At 33.5% G+C, this 14,121-nt stretch overlaps 1 long non-coding RNA gene across 1 annotated transcript; it reads right to left on the bottom strand.

The window, feature by feature from the left end:
• Nucleotides 1-5,570: 5,570 nt before the first annotated feature.
• On the bottom strand, nt 5,571-7,258 carry LOC117344059. Its single transcript, XR_004536115.1, has 3 exons — nt 7,141-7,258; nt 6,558-6,632; nt 5,571-5,670 (listed from the first exon to the last, which is right to left on the bottom strand). It is a non-coding gene; the product is annotated as an uncharacterized LOC117344059 (long non-coding RNA).
• Nucleotides 7,259-14,121: the final 6,863 nt, after the last annotated feature.

The following is a 14,121-nucleotide window of genomic DNA, read 5'->3' on the forward strand; positions in this document are numbered from 1 at the left end:
AGTTAAATGTTTTGATATCTCACTCGCCTGAAGGCTCCGGACATCAAATTATCAAACTCTTAATTAGGCCTTTATTACAGTGGCACCCCTGTTCTATAATCTGTGTTATACACTAGCTTACTTGCATGAATATACTGACGCACAGGTAGGCGAAGTTCACTCGGTACATCACTGGATAAATGTTTTGATTGGATAACTGCAAGTACAAGTAACGAAAACAAAACAAACAAGGTTGTAGCAAAACCAAATTAGAAATGAATATATTTATATAATAATGTATACTTGTAATAAACTTTTGACAAACGAGCAATTACAAATTAGTTATTATTGTATTGTATTCCTATTTATTCTTATTCTTAATCCTAGATTATTAAAAAAAATGTTATACTTTAAAAATTATTGAATAAAAATATCATGAAACTAACTTTGTTTTACAAATTTGTTACCTGAAATATTTGCATTTGCATTGGAAGTGGATTTAATCATAATAATTTTGTCGCCACATAAAACCATTTTCGTAATCTGTTAATTGTAATGTCCTGTTAATGGATGACTGTACTTGCATGTATTATCTCGTGTGATATCTACTAATGCACACTATTGCCTATTGTATGTATTCTTAAACATATTATTTATATATGAACAGATATAATATATCATACAAAACAATACCATTAATATACCTATACAATGACATATTATCCACACTCATTTGACATCTCGGCTCCTAAATGAATCTTCACAATCATTGTTTTAAGCTATATGACTTTTAATTATGTTCTGCTTCACTATGATATTGTTTTGCCTAAAAAATCTTTACACACATTCATAGCGCGCAATGTGACGTTTGTCTTCAAAGCTCCGCTATTTTGATCTACCATAGATACAATATTATACCTAAATGCTCTGAAGCGAGCACCACGATTTGATAAAAACTATAGCACATACCACGCTGTATTTTCATGAGAAATCCATAAATATGAGCATTATATGATTATTTTGACAGTGTATTCCAATTTCTATTTATAACAACAACGACATTGACCGTAACATAAAGATTTTCCAACTCCCTAGAACAGAGTTGCATCTCAAAATGTATCACTTTTATGGATTCGCGGGTACCCTCCAGAGACGAAGCGGCTGGCGTGTGGTGTGTCATTAGTTCCAGGTCTACGGGGCTGCAACCCACAATATATATAATTTTCCGCCATTCCGTCATCACATATGGACAGACGTTTAATGAGAAATTGCAGGGAAAACATACTTTAAGTAACTTTCAACTCTTATAGGCGACGAAGATATGATTACGGATTGGATAGCTAATAAATATCACAAGTATGTTGAGTGAGTGTGGGCATTCAGACAGATAGGCGGATGCTATTAATACTTTAGGGCACACGCATTTTCATGCGAGACTACGACAAGGATGATTTATATAGTAGCTATATGGTAATATGTTTATCTCGAATAGTTAAATCGCTGAATATCGATTGCAACCCTGACAAATACCGTACCCGTATCAGTTCCAATTGTTGCGCACACATGCAAAATATAACAACATCGATGATCAGAAGGCCGGCTTCTGGAAGTAGACTCTATGAGACAAAAAGAACAAATTTAGATAATAAATATAAATGCAGACAGTACAGAATTATAATTGTTATGAATGATAAAGTATATAGAGTAATATTAAATACATCCTAACTCATCCTAATTAGATATTAAATGATTGAAAGTAGTAGCCTATTCAGACCAATGAGTATAGTTACAGTATAGTATATATAAAGAAAGATATACAGCGTAGCTAAAATAATTCAATAATGACATATAAGAAGGCGAATGTATTGGCAACAATCCAAATGACAAGAGTAAATTATAAGTAAATGTGTAATTGTTAACAAATCTTTGCCTCACGCTACCTGTGTTCGTCGTATCAAAGCTATAATTTAATTAAAATGTCACGATTGTTTGACAGATGTTTGGAAACTAATTCTCTTGAATTTTGATAACATTTCTATATTTGTGAAAATAAGTGCAGTAGAACATCATATGAGTTACTACTAACCCATCGCAGACCAGCGTTCCATTTTATTAGACACCAGCGGATTTTGATGAAGTTGATGATGATAGATATTGGTATTACCACCAGCACTGTTATACTCGCCCCCTGTGTCATATCCCCAAGGTCCTGAGGTCCTAAGGAAAGCTGATCAAGCTGGGAGTCGCCACGTATAACGTATATAAGTATCGCTATCCAAGCTGAAAGTTGTACAACCTACAGAGAAAATGGGATATTCATTGATGCGCCAACCAGATAGACATTCGGAATTACAAAATCCGGATAAGTGCTTTTTAAGTCTTGACACAAGAGACTTTTGTAAATAGAATGCAAAACAATGCCGACAAAACTATTAGATATACTACATGTAAACAGTCATTAGGAGACGAGTGGCTGTGTTAATAAAATCAAGGTATGCAAAAGATGAATGCATAAAAGACGAACTGGGAGTAAACATAGAATGGGTCCACTGCATAATACAGCTATTTCGTCCAACCAGGACTCATTAGTGATGTTAATGACATCATACAGCTATTTCGTCCTACCAGGACTCGTCAGTGATGTTAATGACATCATACAGCTATTTCGTCCCACCAGGACTCGTCAGTGATGTAAATGACATCATACAGCTTTTTCGTCCCGCCAGGACTCGTCAGTAATGTTAATGACATCATACAGCTATTTCCTCCCACCAGAACTCGTCAGTAATGTTAATGACATCATACAGATATTTCGTCCCACCAGGACTCGTCAGTAATGTTAATGACATCATACAGCTATTTCGTCCCACCAGGACTCGTCAGTGATGTTAAGAGCCTAGCGTATTGATACTGGGGGAATTTCGATGAAGGTCAAAAGAAATATCAAAATCTCGAAATATTTAATTTCAATATTTTAACATTAAACACGTCCTTATTCTGAATATTATTGAAATGAATCAAAATTTACTACATGTATACTGAGACTTTTTAGATCAGCTATTTAATGTAATGTGGTTTTATTCGCTAGGATTTATTCAACCTATGTATTTCTTTGTACTCATATCAGTCATACAAAAACCTGTTCAAAAATGAAGTCGCTTGAGATTTGACTGTATACATATACGCAATGCGTAGTTGTGTACAATAAGACGTGTCCAGAATAGATGATGTCTTAGACGACGCTCAGTACCTCTAAATCAATCGCCCGTGTTCGTTGATTATCTGACGGCGAACATTGTAATTGTTACCCGGAATTGACGGTGATAATGCGGCTTTATTAGTGGTATTCGGTGATATAACTCAGCTGTCCCATTCTATCGAAAAAATATAACTATAACAAATATGATCTTTAACCAGTGATGATTTCGAAATACACTGCAACATTCAAGCAAACAAATCTTCATCAGAACTTCGAATGAAATTTGTATGCCAAATATCGCCACTCGTTAGTTACCATCGGACTGTATCCGATGTGTATAAGCATTTTCTTTACATGATTGGGATATGTCATGATTCAATCGAAGAAATCAAGAGCTACGATACATTACTACCTGTAGCCCGTTTGAGACAAAAGAAAAGAAAGCGGTTAATGCTTGGCTTTAAACATTTTTTGTGTTATTACTGTTATGTTTTAATGTCCGGCGTTGACGTAATTATAGGCATTGTATGTGTTGTGTTCACTAAATCACTACCATTATCACTATACCTATATATGATTATATACTTACTGATAATATCATATTTCCAGAAACGTAGAATACTGTCAGCAGGGTGAAGTTTGGCATTTTATCATTGTTGATGAAACTGAAAAAAATCAATATTTCACTTGTGAACATGTATTGAAAATCCACGGGAGATTTTTAATTATATACATGAATAGTGACTGAAAGTCTTTTTAGACAGAAGTCGCTTAAGTATGATGACGTTGTTGATATGTCTTGAACATTTGATATATTTTATATTTTCATACATTTGCATAAAAAAAAAAAAAAAAAAAAAAAAACAAAAAAACATATAGATAGAAACACTAATGAGGTATCAACAAAATTTCAGGGCGGGGTGAGGGAACTAGAAATTATCAACGAAACAAAATACATAAAATCAACACCTATACTGTACCTCTATTGACATAGGCCATTTCTTGTACATATTGTAGATGCAGTCATGATGTTATATATCACCAATATCATAACCAGTTTTGTGCAAAAGAAGACAAATTCTTTTGGCAAAAAAAGGTCGATGACCTTTTTGAAATCATGAATATATTATACACTTACCGATTATTAAAGCATATATGGGAAAACATTCCTCTTCTTTGACCCGGTGATACTCGATTCTTATAAACTCTATCTAAGACAACGATCAGCACTACCTGTAATGGATTCAGGTGAACAGTAATAATAGTAAGTAGGCAATCCTATCTATCATACATGATTGTTTACCTGGAAAAGAGCATGAAAAAATCAGGGAGAAAAATATTTTATATTTACCCTTAACTTAACATTAGTTTTAACTTCAGTTTGGCGGTTTTTATTTGTCCCATGATATGATGACTCCGCCAATAATGCTACAAGACGAAATGTAATAAACCAGCCATCATGCTTACCTCTAGTAAGATCATAAAGACACCGAGTGTCACAGCGGTCGTATCGTAGGGGTGGATTGCGTCATCCAGAACGACATCGGCACACGACTGAATAGACAAGAAGCATGCATGTGTTACACGAAAATAAAAATGTTCCAATATCATAATACAAACTGAGCGTGTACTGGTGTGGAATAAAAGATAATTAACGGGACATGGGTGGGTATAGAATGACGCGTGCCTACAAAGTCAGCTAAATAACAAATGTACTGAGAACGGCTTTTTGGGAGTATACAGGATGTTTTGACGCCAGTATTCAAATACACAATTTCATATGTAGTTTGTCTTTGCAGAATTGATATGCTTTGAATTATGGCTGTCTTTAAAGGTCAACTCACAAGGGAAAAGTGAGAATTATTGGAGCATTTCGTTGTCACTGTACTTCGCAGAGGCCAGCGCATACTCGTGACTGTATCACAGGGTCTGCACGTCCAGGGAAAATCCGCTTGTATAAGATTAGCAGATAGATATTGGAACTTTTCATTTAAACAACATTTGCCCTGAAATGGAAATTTTGAATTAAATGATAACGATTAATGTGATAAGAAATTTATATGTTATGAAAAAAAAAAAGAAAAAAAACCCCAAAACAACAACATATAGTTCAGGAAAGTGTTGTAAAATCTTTGTTGGATTTGTGTCTGATTTTATCTTAGTTAATTGAGGATATCATTAACGTATGCTTAAAACTACTACTGATTGTCGTTTGTATATACTTTGCGTTAGGTATGTTATATAAGGAGTTCTCAGCATGTCTTTGTAGTATGCATATAACCAACACTTAAATTAGTAGCAAATTTGATAGATTGTATTAACAGTAACATTATTCATTAATAAATAGTGTCGTTGAAGAAATTGCATGCCTGATAGAACAAAGTATTAAATCCTAGGTTCTTTTCCTCCATGTATAACTTCGTATGAGGTATATCAGTTTTATAATTATTCCGCAATGCAGTTTTCATAGCGTCCGATAGATTGCTGTCGATCTGAAATGTAAGAAATATTAATTCATAACTGTCAGTCGAAAATTCGCTAAGCGTCATTAATATTGCGATGTAGTATGTTCACAGAGTATTGTCACTGTCCAAATAAGGTAAAATTCTTGTGTTTACTTACTTCCCTGCCCAAATAAGGTACAACTATTGTCTCTACTTATTACACTATTTAAATATGATATAACTCTTGTCTCCAAATACAATATGTCTTTTTACTAACTAAAAATTGATAAGACATGGGTTATAAAACATGGGTAAGGTAAGTACAGGGGAAGATCAGCATGGAGACCATTGGAAAGTACAAGAAGAATATGGCCAGGCTTTCCAGTAATATATTGCCGAATTTTCTGTTGGCGCCTTCCTCTTCTAGATCAAATCCGTGTTAAGTCACAATCCCAAAATAGTGGCGATAAAAGAACCACTATGCATATCAAGAAACATGAGAAAGTCATCCCCCATAAGTAAATATATATTTAAAGAAATGAAGATGTCGACCATCCATAAAACTTTCCCATTATCTTCACGAATCTGCATCTCTCGAAATCAGTAATGTTAGTTTTTTTGGAAACAGTGCCTTGAATATCAAGTCAACTCGGACATATACAAACCGTAGGTATAAGAGCAATGCAACTGTTAGAAATGGAAAATTTACAATTTATAAATTGAAATCAACACGCCTTTCATACAGCTAATTCTGATTAAATCTCAGTTATACCAGTGTCATTGTAAAATGGACTATTGCAGCATGCTTTACAGTAATTCGCTTTGAATACGATCGGATTCATTGTGACATTGCTCGTATTTTATTAAGCCTCTCTGTTCCCTAGTTACATTTAAAACACGAGTACTAATAAATTCATAACAACTACTGTACTTACTGATATCCGCATTGGTATCCAAACTAGAATACAGACACATTTAAACAGTAGGGATATTAACAGTAGGACAGTGCTCTGTAATGATAAAAATAAATAAATAACGAAATAAATAAAGAAATAGATAAAATAAAAACAAAACAACATAAAGGTCAAACTATTTCGTTTACAATGTATGCAGTTGCTAGCAATAATGTGAATCTATGTGTCATTTAAATAATCAGAATCTAAATAATGTATTTATTTTACATTTGCGAAATACATAATATTTTTATAACATACTCGTATTGGAGCGGATTGAAGGGCACGAATGATCCTAATGAGGGAGGAAACCGGATTTTTGAAAAGTATCGCTAATATTTGACCTTTTGCCTCGTGTTATGACCTCGACGTTTTGATATGACCATGATTTCCTATGGCACAAACCGAAAACAACCATGATATATCTATGGCGTTTGGCAAGAAAACATGAATCATTCATGGTTAATGAACGTACTATTACTCTATTCTTTATATTGTGGACTAAAAGTGTATTGTATGACTGGCTCTCTTAAGTTGATTGGGAACATAAAGTTACAATACGTACCACGTAATACATCTTCGTAATTCTGACTGCAGCAGACAGTGTACCTGTACCAAAGATGATGAACGACACTACTCCCCACGTGATGATGACGTCAGACATGATGGTTACTAAATACGTCACGTCCCATCCTGAGATATAGACATGCTTAAACAGAGGTTGGATGTCTTTATGTCCCAATAAAGCATTGAAACGTAGAGTTAATCCAGTAACTAGTAAACCCAATGCAAGCATCTGTGGAGGTAAAATATTCATATAAACGAGGATTTTTTTTATATTGTATGAGGATTTTAGTAGATATATATTCTCAACAAAAATAGCTCAAATATATCCACTTCATAGTAAATCATTAGGTTATTGGATGAATTAGGGATACTAGGCCAGTTATTACCACTGTAACTTCGCCACAGCTGTCAAACATCAGAGTGACTTTGACTATCATCGCCACTAACGTTATTGCGAGTGATGGTGTTCTCGTTGCAGTAAGTAGTCAAAATCAGTGTAGCCTGTGGATTATGTTTAAGATTGCTAAAAGTGTGGTACTTGTCTTAGGATAATCACCACAATCATAAGAAATACACTTATCTATCGATAAACCACAAGTAATTATAAGGAAAATATGTGTTTGATTTATATTGATAGACAACTGGAAACCAATATTATTATCATTTCAAGTGTTTGTCAGACTAGTTACCGGCAACAGTTTACATGTAAAAGACATACCACGCCGATTCCTGTAAACGCAATGGAACCAATCAGCAGCCAGCGATTATCCCTACAAATGATAAACATGTGGAATCCAATATGTTATGATTCAGTCTTGCCTATTATTCCTAAATGTAATATAATCACGTGTCTGAATTTTATGTTGAGGTTTAAACTAAGTGATGTTTTCCAATGAAAATGTTGAAATGTAATTATGTAAGTTATGCTATCTAGCGAAAACATGATACTCAAACATGTATCAGTTATTATCAATTATAAAGTAGATAAAGTGTGACATTACTACTATTAAATTCACCAGTGAAATTAATGATTTGGGTTTTATGTCCAGATATTGATGAATTGGATTGTTCTTAATTGGTCAACTAATTTTACTGACTTCTATCATATTTGCATCGATTATTCAAGTATTTAGATAATATTATAACAAACCACACCAATACATACCGGTAGTAATTTTTTATCGTTTCTGAGAATGATGGCTCATTCCCTTCTGCATCTTCTATACGAAGAACGTTCCTATGAATCATTACGGCGTTACACGTCTGTAAACAACGTATATTAGGTAGATGATTCTATCTGCTTCTTGGTTTTTTTTGTTGTTTTTTGTTGTTGTTTGTTGTTGTTTTTAAATTTTTTTTTTTTTTTTCTGTTTGAATCGGCTCTTGCCTCACACACCGCGAAGAAAGCGCAAAGAGAAAGGGAACACAAGAAAGAAATGGAGATCCCAAGTGATGATGTTCACTAAAACATTATCAGACTTTTAAGAATAGGTATGTATAAAGCACAAAAGACATTTTCGGCATAGGTTTACCTGACTGTTGTTGCCCGTAAATCAAGAAACGGTTACCCTTTAGCAAAACGTGGTCTGATTCTGATTGTACTTTTCAATTTCCTCGGTATATATCTATAGTTTTATTTATTTCGAATTATTCATATTAGCTTGGAAATGTCGACACATTCATATATAGATTGACATATTTTACAACGAATGTCACGTGATCATTTTGTATTGTTACCTTGACGATCATCAACGCGCCACACGTCACTCCAAAAAGTACGGAGTAAGTCTGTATTTCATCCTTCAATGGTTCATCGCACACCTACACAAATGACATGATACACACCTAAACACAGGAAACTATATTGAGTTACTTCCCTTAACACAAAGTACACACCTTATACTTGGACAATATCAAACCTCACACCTTAACACTGAAGACAATGACAAATAACATAGTACAAACATGGAGCAATGACAAATTGTTAAAATAAACACATCAAACAATTTCAAGTTACTAACCTCGAGAAAACAAATAATTTCAATCAAATACAGTACCTAAACAAAGCAAGCAATATAAATTTGTCTGGCTACCTAGAACCAGATTAAAGTGTTAGATCAATAGAAACAATATATAATATTAAACTACATACCTAACCATACCCTAACAGAGCAAAACATATCATCCTACATACCCTAACATAGCAAACAATACCATTCTACATACCCTAACATAGCAAACAATATCATCCTACATTTCCTAACATAGCAATCGATACCATTCTACATACCCTAACATAGCAAACAATATCATCATATGTACCTTAACATATACAATTTCAACTTACATCAGTTCATAATCGATGAATATTGAATTATGTACCTAGCCACAGAAACAGAATAATATGTTTAAATACCGTAGTGTTATAATCCAAACGAGATGTGCTTTTCAGATTGGTATTGGTGTTTACCAGTGTTGCTGAAATGCGACATTGATCAGGCCTTTCACCTGCCGAAGATGTAAACGGGATTCCAATGAAATCTTCGTTATTTTGTACCCCACAGCAAGAATACTGAAACAAAATTGTGAGCCAACATTTCTTTTTTTGTCTTGAATGTTAATTATAAAATGCAATCTTTAAACTGGAAAACGGAATAAAAAAGTATACGCGTACATTCAAATACATTTGTAAATCTGAAGGACAAGTTTGTGTACGAATAAACGCTTCGAATTATAGTTTATATTCTTTTAAACTTACATCAATCGATCTTTATTTTTATTATTGAATTGTAACATAATTTAATGCATACGTTACGTTACCGTTTTTAAAAGCTACGTTACCGTAAGGAATATTGCATTCCAAGCCCGACTGTACTTTAACGCTGTTGACTCTCCATATACTAGGAACTCCGCGGCTAGTTGGTCAGACATCTCGTGTTTTACCTACCGAACATGTTCAATTGAAATGCACTTACACCATAAATCAAAATTGTAAACTAATACCTGTCAAAAGTCAGAGGAGAGGATATCATCAATGAATGACTTTGAACGTTAAACATTGAGAATATGTATAATTAATCCAATCTAACGCAGAAATGATATGCCTCTCTGTTTAAGTGAAATCCGTTTGTTCCCAAGCTTAAATGGTTCCGTAATCATTAACTTACCACAGTCAGAAGATCAGTCCAAAATATCAATGCAATAAGAGCCAGCACAACCATGACTATCTGGAACGCCATATGCTGCAAACGATAAAGAACCCTCGTGACATTCATATCCATAATGAATACCATCTACGAATGACACATTAGTTTATGTATATGAATTCATTTTTATGGAAGTCAGTAAGAAGAATGAGTATGATGCATGCCAATTTAGATTTATAAAGAAACAACTTATTTTTATCAAATGAAGAAAAACAATTAATACATATGTATATATATATACATGTGAATGAAAATTATTGGCTGTATATAAACAAAACAAAATGGTATTTTCTATCCATTTTTAAAGTAATAAGTTTCAGAAACTGCAAAGGATGTATCACGAAAGTGTTTTGATATTATTACAAATTAGACATTTTCAGTAAAAATATCAAAATTAAACAGATGATATTTTTGACAGGAATTATTCCTAGAAAATAGATTTGTTAACGATTTGGCATCATATTTGATGGATCACTGAAAACTTATATTTCCCCACTGATGTGAGTTTAACTGGTCAGTATAGAAACGTGAAATACATATGTGTAGTTGTTCTGTTATAACATTTTTGCATACACAATACTAAAGATGGAAAACTCAACTAATCTATGGGAAGGAGGTATGATGTATATTTTTTGTTGATTTAAACATTTTCAAATGTCGAGGAAGTAGAAGACACTTACTCTTCCAGCCCTATGCGAGTATTAACTTTTTCAGTGGTTTCTATGAAAACCAACTATGTGTTCATATTCTGCGCTTCGGTGTTTATATACCTTTTTGGTAATATGCAACATTTAACGTATTTGCAAAGATGAGATACTATTCGTCAAGAAATATTGAACGAATGCCTATTTAAATCTGTAAAGAACTGAGTAAAAAGTGTGATACACATGTATAATTATCATAAGGAAAAAACTGCAGATCAATCCGTGGAAGAATATGTGTAATTCATTTACTATCATTTAAGCATTGATGTTTTTTCCTTTTGTTTTGTAGTTTCTTTCGTATCTAAGTAAAATGATTTACAAATTTCCTCTGATAATTAATTCTGAAACAGACGGAAGTTTCCAAAATCGCACACATTACATTTACTAAAATTTCAGCCTTAAAACATTGTAAATCATTTATATTTCGTGTAGAATTTATGTTTGCATTAATACGCGGAGAGCGCAATCGCGAATTCAAATCTTTCTCGTTTATTTCTACGAAAATGACACCTTGGGATGGCGACAAAGCTATCAGTTAAAGATAGAGGATTCTTGCAGTGTCCATAGCTTTAATAGCTCATCTTTTGCGATTTACAAGTCATTTCTAGATCAGCGTTCGCGAAATCATGTACTCGCGAATTTGTCTGAAGATGCAAGTTCCCGAAACAAAGTATTCACGAAATCGAAGTGATTTACATAGAGGTTATACAACGAGTGGTTGTTGGATATGGAATTTATTTCACACGAGTAAGTTATTTTTTTAAAGTTACAAAAGACACGAGCTTTAGCGAGTGTTTTTTGCAACTTTAAAAAAATAACTTACGAGTGTGAAATAAATTCCATATCCAACAATTTCGAGTCGTGTGACCTGTTTCTACTACAATAATATCGGCTTGAATCAAAGGGAAACGTGGCCAAGTATAATTTCGCGTATGCAAATAAAGTGTTCCGGTGACGTCCGGGACCCGGTGATGTGACGTCATTAGATTATTGATGACGTCAATAACAATTGCAGCTTGGGTCAAAGTTCACCGTGTTAGCCAATCAAAATGCGTACGTGGTATAAACAGTTTGTTAATCAACAGCTGTAATGATTAACTGATGGTCTGAGAGTTGAATAACACAGGGTAATATTTCAATTTCTACTCAAGTTGGACTCAATGAAACTACCAAACTTAATCTGTTTCATTTGCTCATGAATTTGACCAGATTAACACTGATCAGTGCGTATGAATACATGGTTAAAATCCTTCCGCGGAACAATTTCACTTTTTCTACATTGTTGTTATAAACATGGAATAATTATTAAAATTATCAAATTTATAATGTATTCTTGTATTTTATGAAAGACCAGATATGCTAAATACTTTTATTTTGACAAAATAATGCTGTTTTTAATCCTAAAATTTGGGAATATTTTACTCGACCGACTTGACATGCACAATCCGGAACTCCTCGGGCTTTTCCCCATTTGGACTTGCACATGCTTCGAGACATTAATATCTATACCGACTTTTTTATTCGAAAAAAAAACCAATTAAGATATAAGGATTGAATCTTGATTTGGTCGATTTCATGGGGTCATGAATTGAGTTGCTCTTGAGACAAATTCAACATGAACTGCTTCGCAGTTAATTAAATTTGTCTCAAGAGCAACTCGATTCATGACCCCATGAAATCGACCAAATCAAGATTCAATCCTTAATTGTGGTAGAAAGTAGGTTAACGTCATTTCATATCAATAACGTGACAGCTAACACGTGCGATTCATTTGCTGTATTGATATCAAGTATCATTAACTATAATGTAGTGCACTTGGGATGGCCATTTTACTTTGCTATTATTTGTACTTGCAATGTCGCATACCAGCATTTCACACGAGCTAATTGTAATGTAGCTGCTTATAATAAAACATGTATGTTCCAGAAAGAATATATAAATGAAGCTGTGTTTAGTCTGGCCATGCGTTAAAAAGTAACATACCACTTTTGATTTAGTGCCAGATTTGAAACATAACATGTTGAACCCGATACACCAGGAAAGTAGATTAAGGCAGCCAATCAAGATCGTTGTAACAGCGAGACCAATGACGATTTCAGGAAGATAGTAGTTGTTAAATCGGAGGTTCTCAAAAACCGGATGTACCAATTCGTCAACGATGAAACGACTTCTGCTAATTACGGCACCCCCGATTAGGAACACGAAAGAGGTTATCTGAAGTAAGACAATCATATATTAATAAGTAGGCTCGCTAGCTTTGATTTTTGTGAGCGAAATGCTATGAAAAATAAGTTTAATGACGTGGAACCGGTTGTTTAGAGCTAGATCCATTAAAAGTTTATCGAGGGATTTAACCTATGATTAACAAGCATTCAATCGATGACGTCATCTCAGGAAAAGAGTGATGTTGCAATTCAATTCACTTCAAACTTTATTTATAGTCGGTACATATAACAAATCAACATAAGCCCTAATGAGCACATATGTTCTATAACTTTAATGGATATTTAACGCTTAATGATAGCTAGATTAACTGCCCGATTTTCATGGCAGCCTGAAACTCCTTGAAACCAAGATTAAATTGTTATTTATAATAGGAAAACTGCATATATCATATGTCGATGAACCTTTATATAGCGGATGAGATATTGATATTACGATAAATATGATAAGGATTAAACTTATCCATCATTTTGATATGTTAATAACTCACCATATCAAACACCTGTAAAATGACGAAAACTAATTTCTTTCTTTGTCTGTGTAAAAACAAGATGGAAAATATTCATCACACTTTCAATGGAACAGCAATTAATCATTATCCGTAATAGTATACCTTATCTCAGGTTGTAACAGGACAATAGTTATAAGGATCATAGCTATATATTCTCTTTATATAACCGAGAATTATGATAATTTTTAGGTTATATTTAAATGTATCTATAGAATATGGAAAAATTATGTCTTTCAGTACAATTAAACGCCTGGTTTTCTTACATATAGCGTTTTTGTTGAAATTCATACAGATCCAGTAGAAATGCAGTTACCTATTTTATGTAACCGGTATAA

The sequence above is a fragment of the Pecten maximus genome, chromosome 2 (assembly GCF_902652985.1).
Source record: "Pecten maximus chromosome 2, xPecMax1.1, whole genome shotgun sequence".
Lineage (NCBI taxonomy): Eukaryota > Metazoa > Mollusca > Bivalvia > Pectinida > Pectinidae > Pecten > Pecten maximus.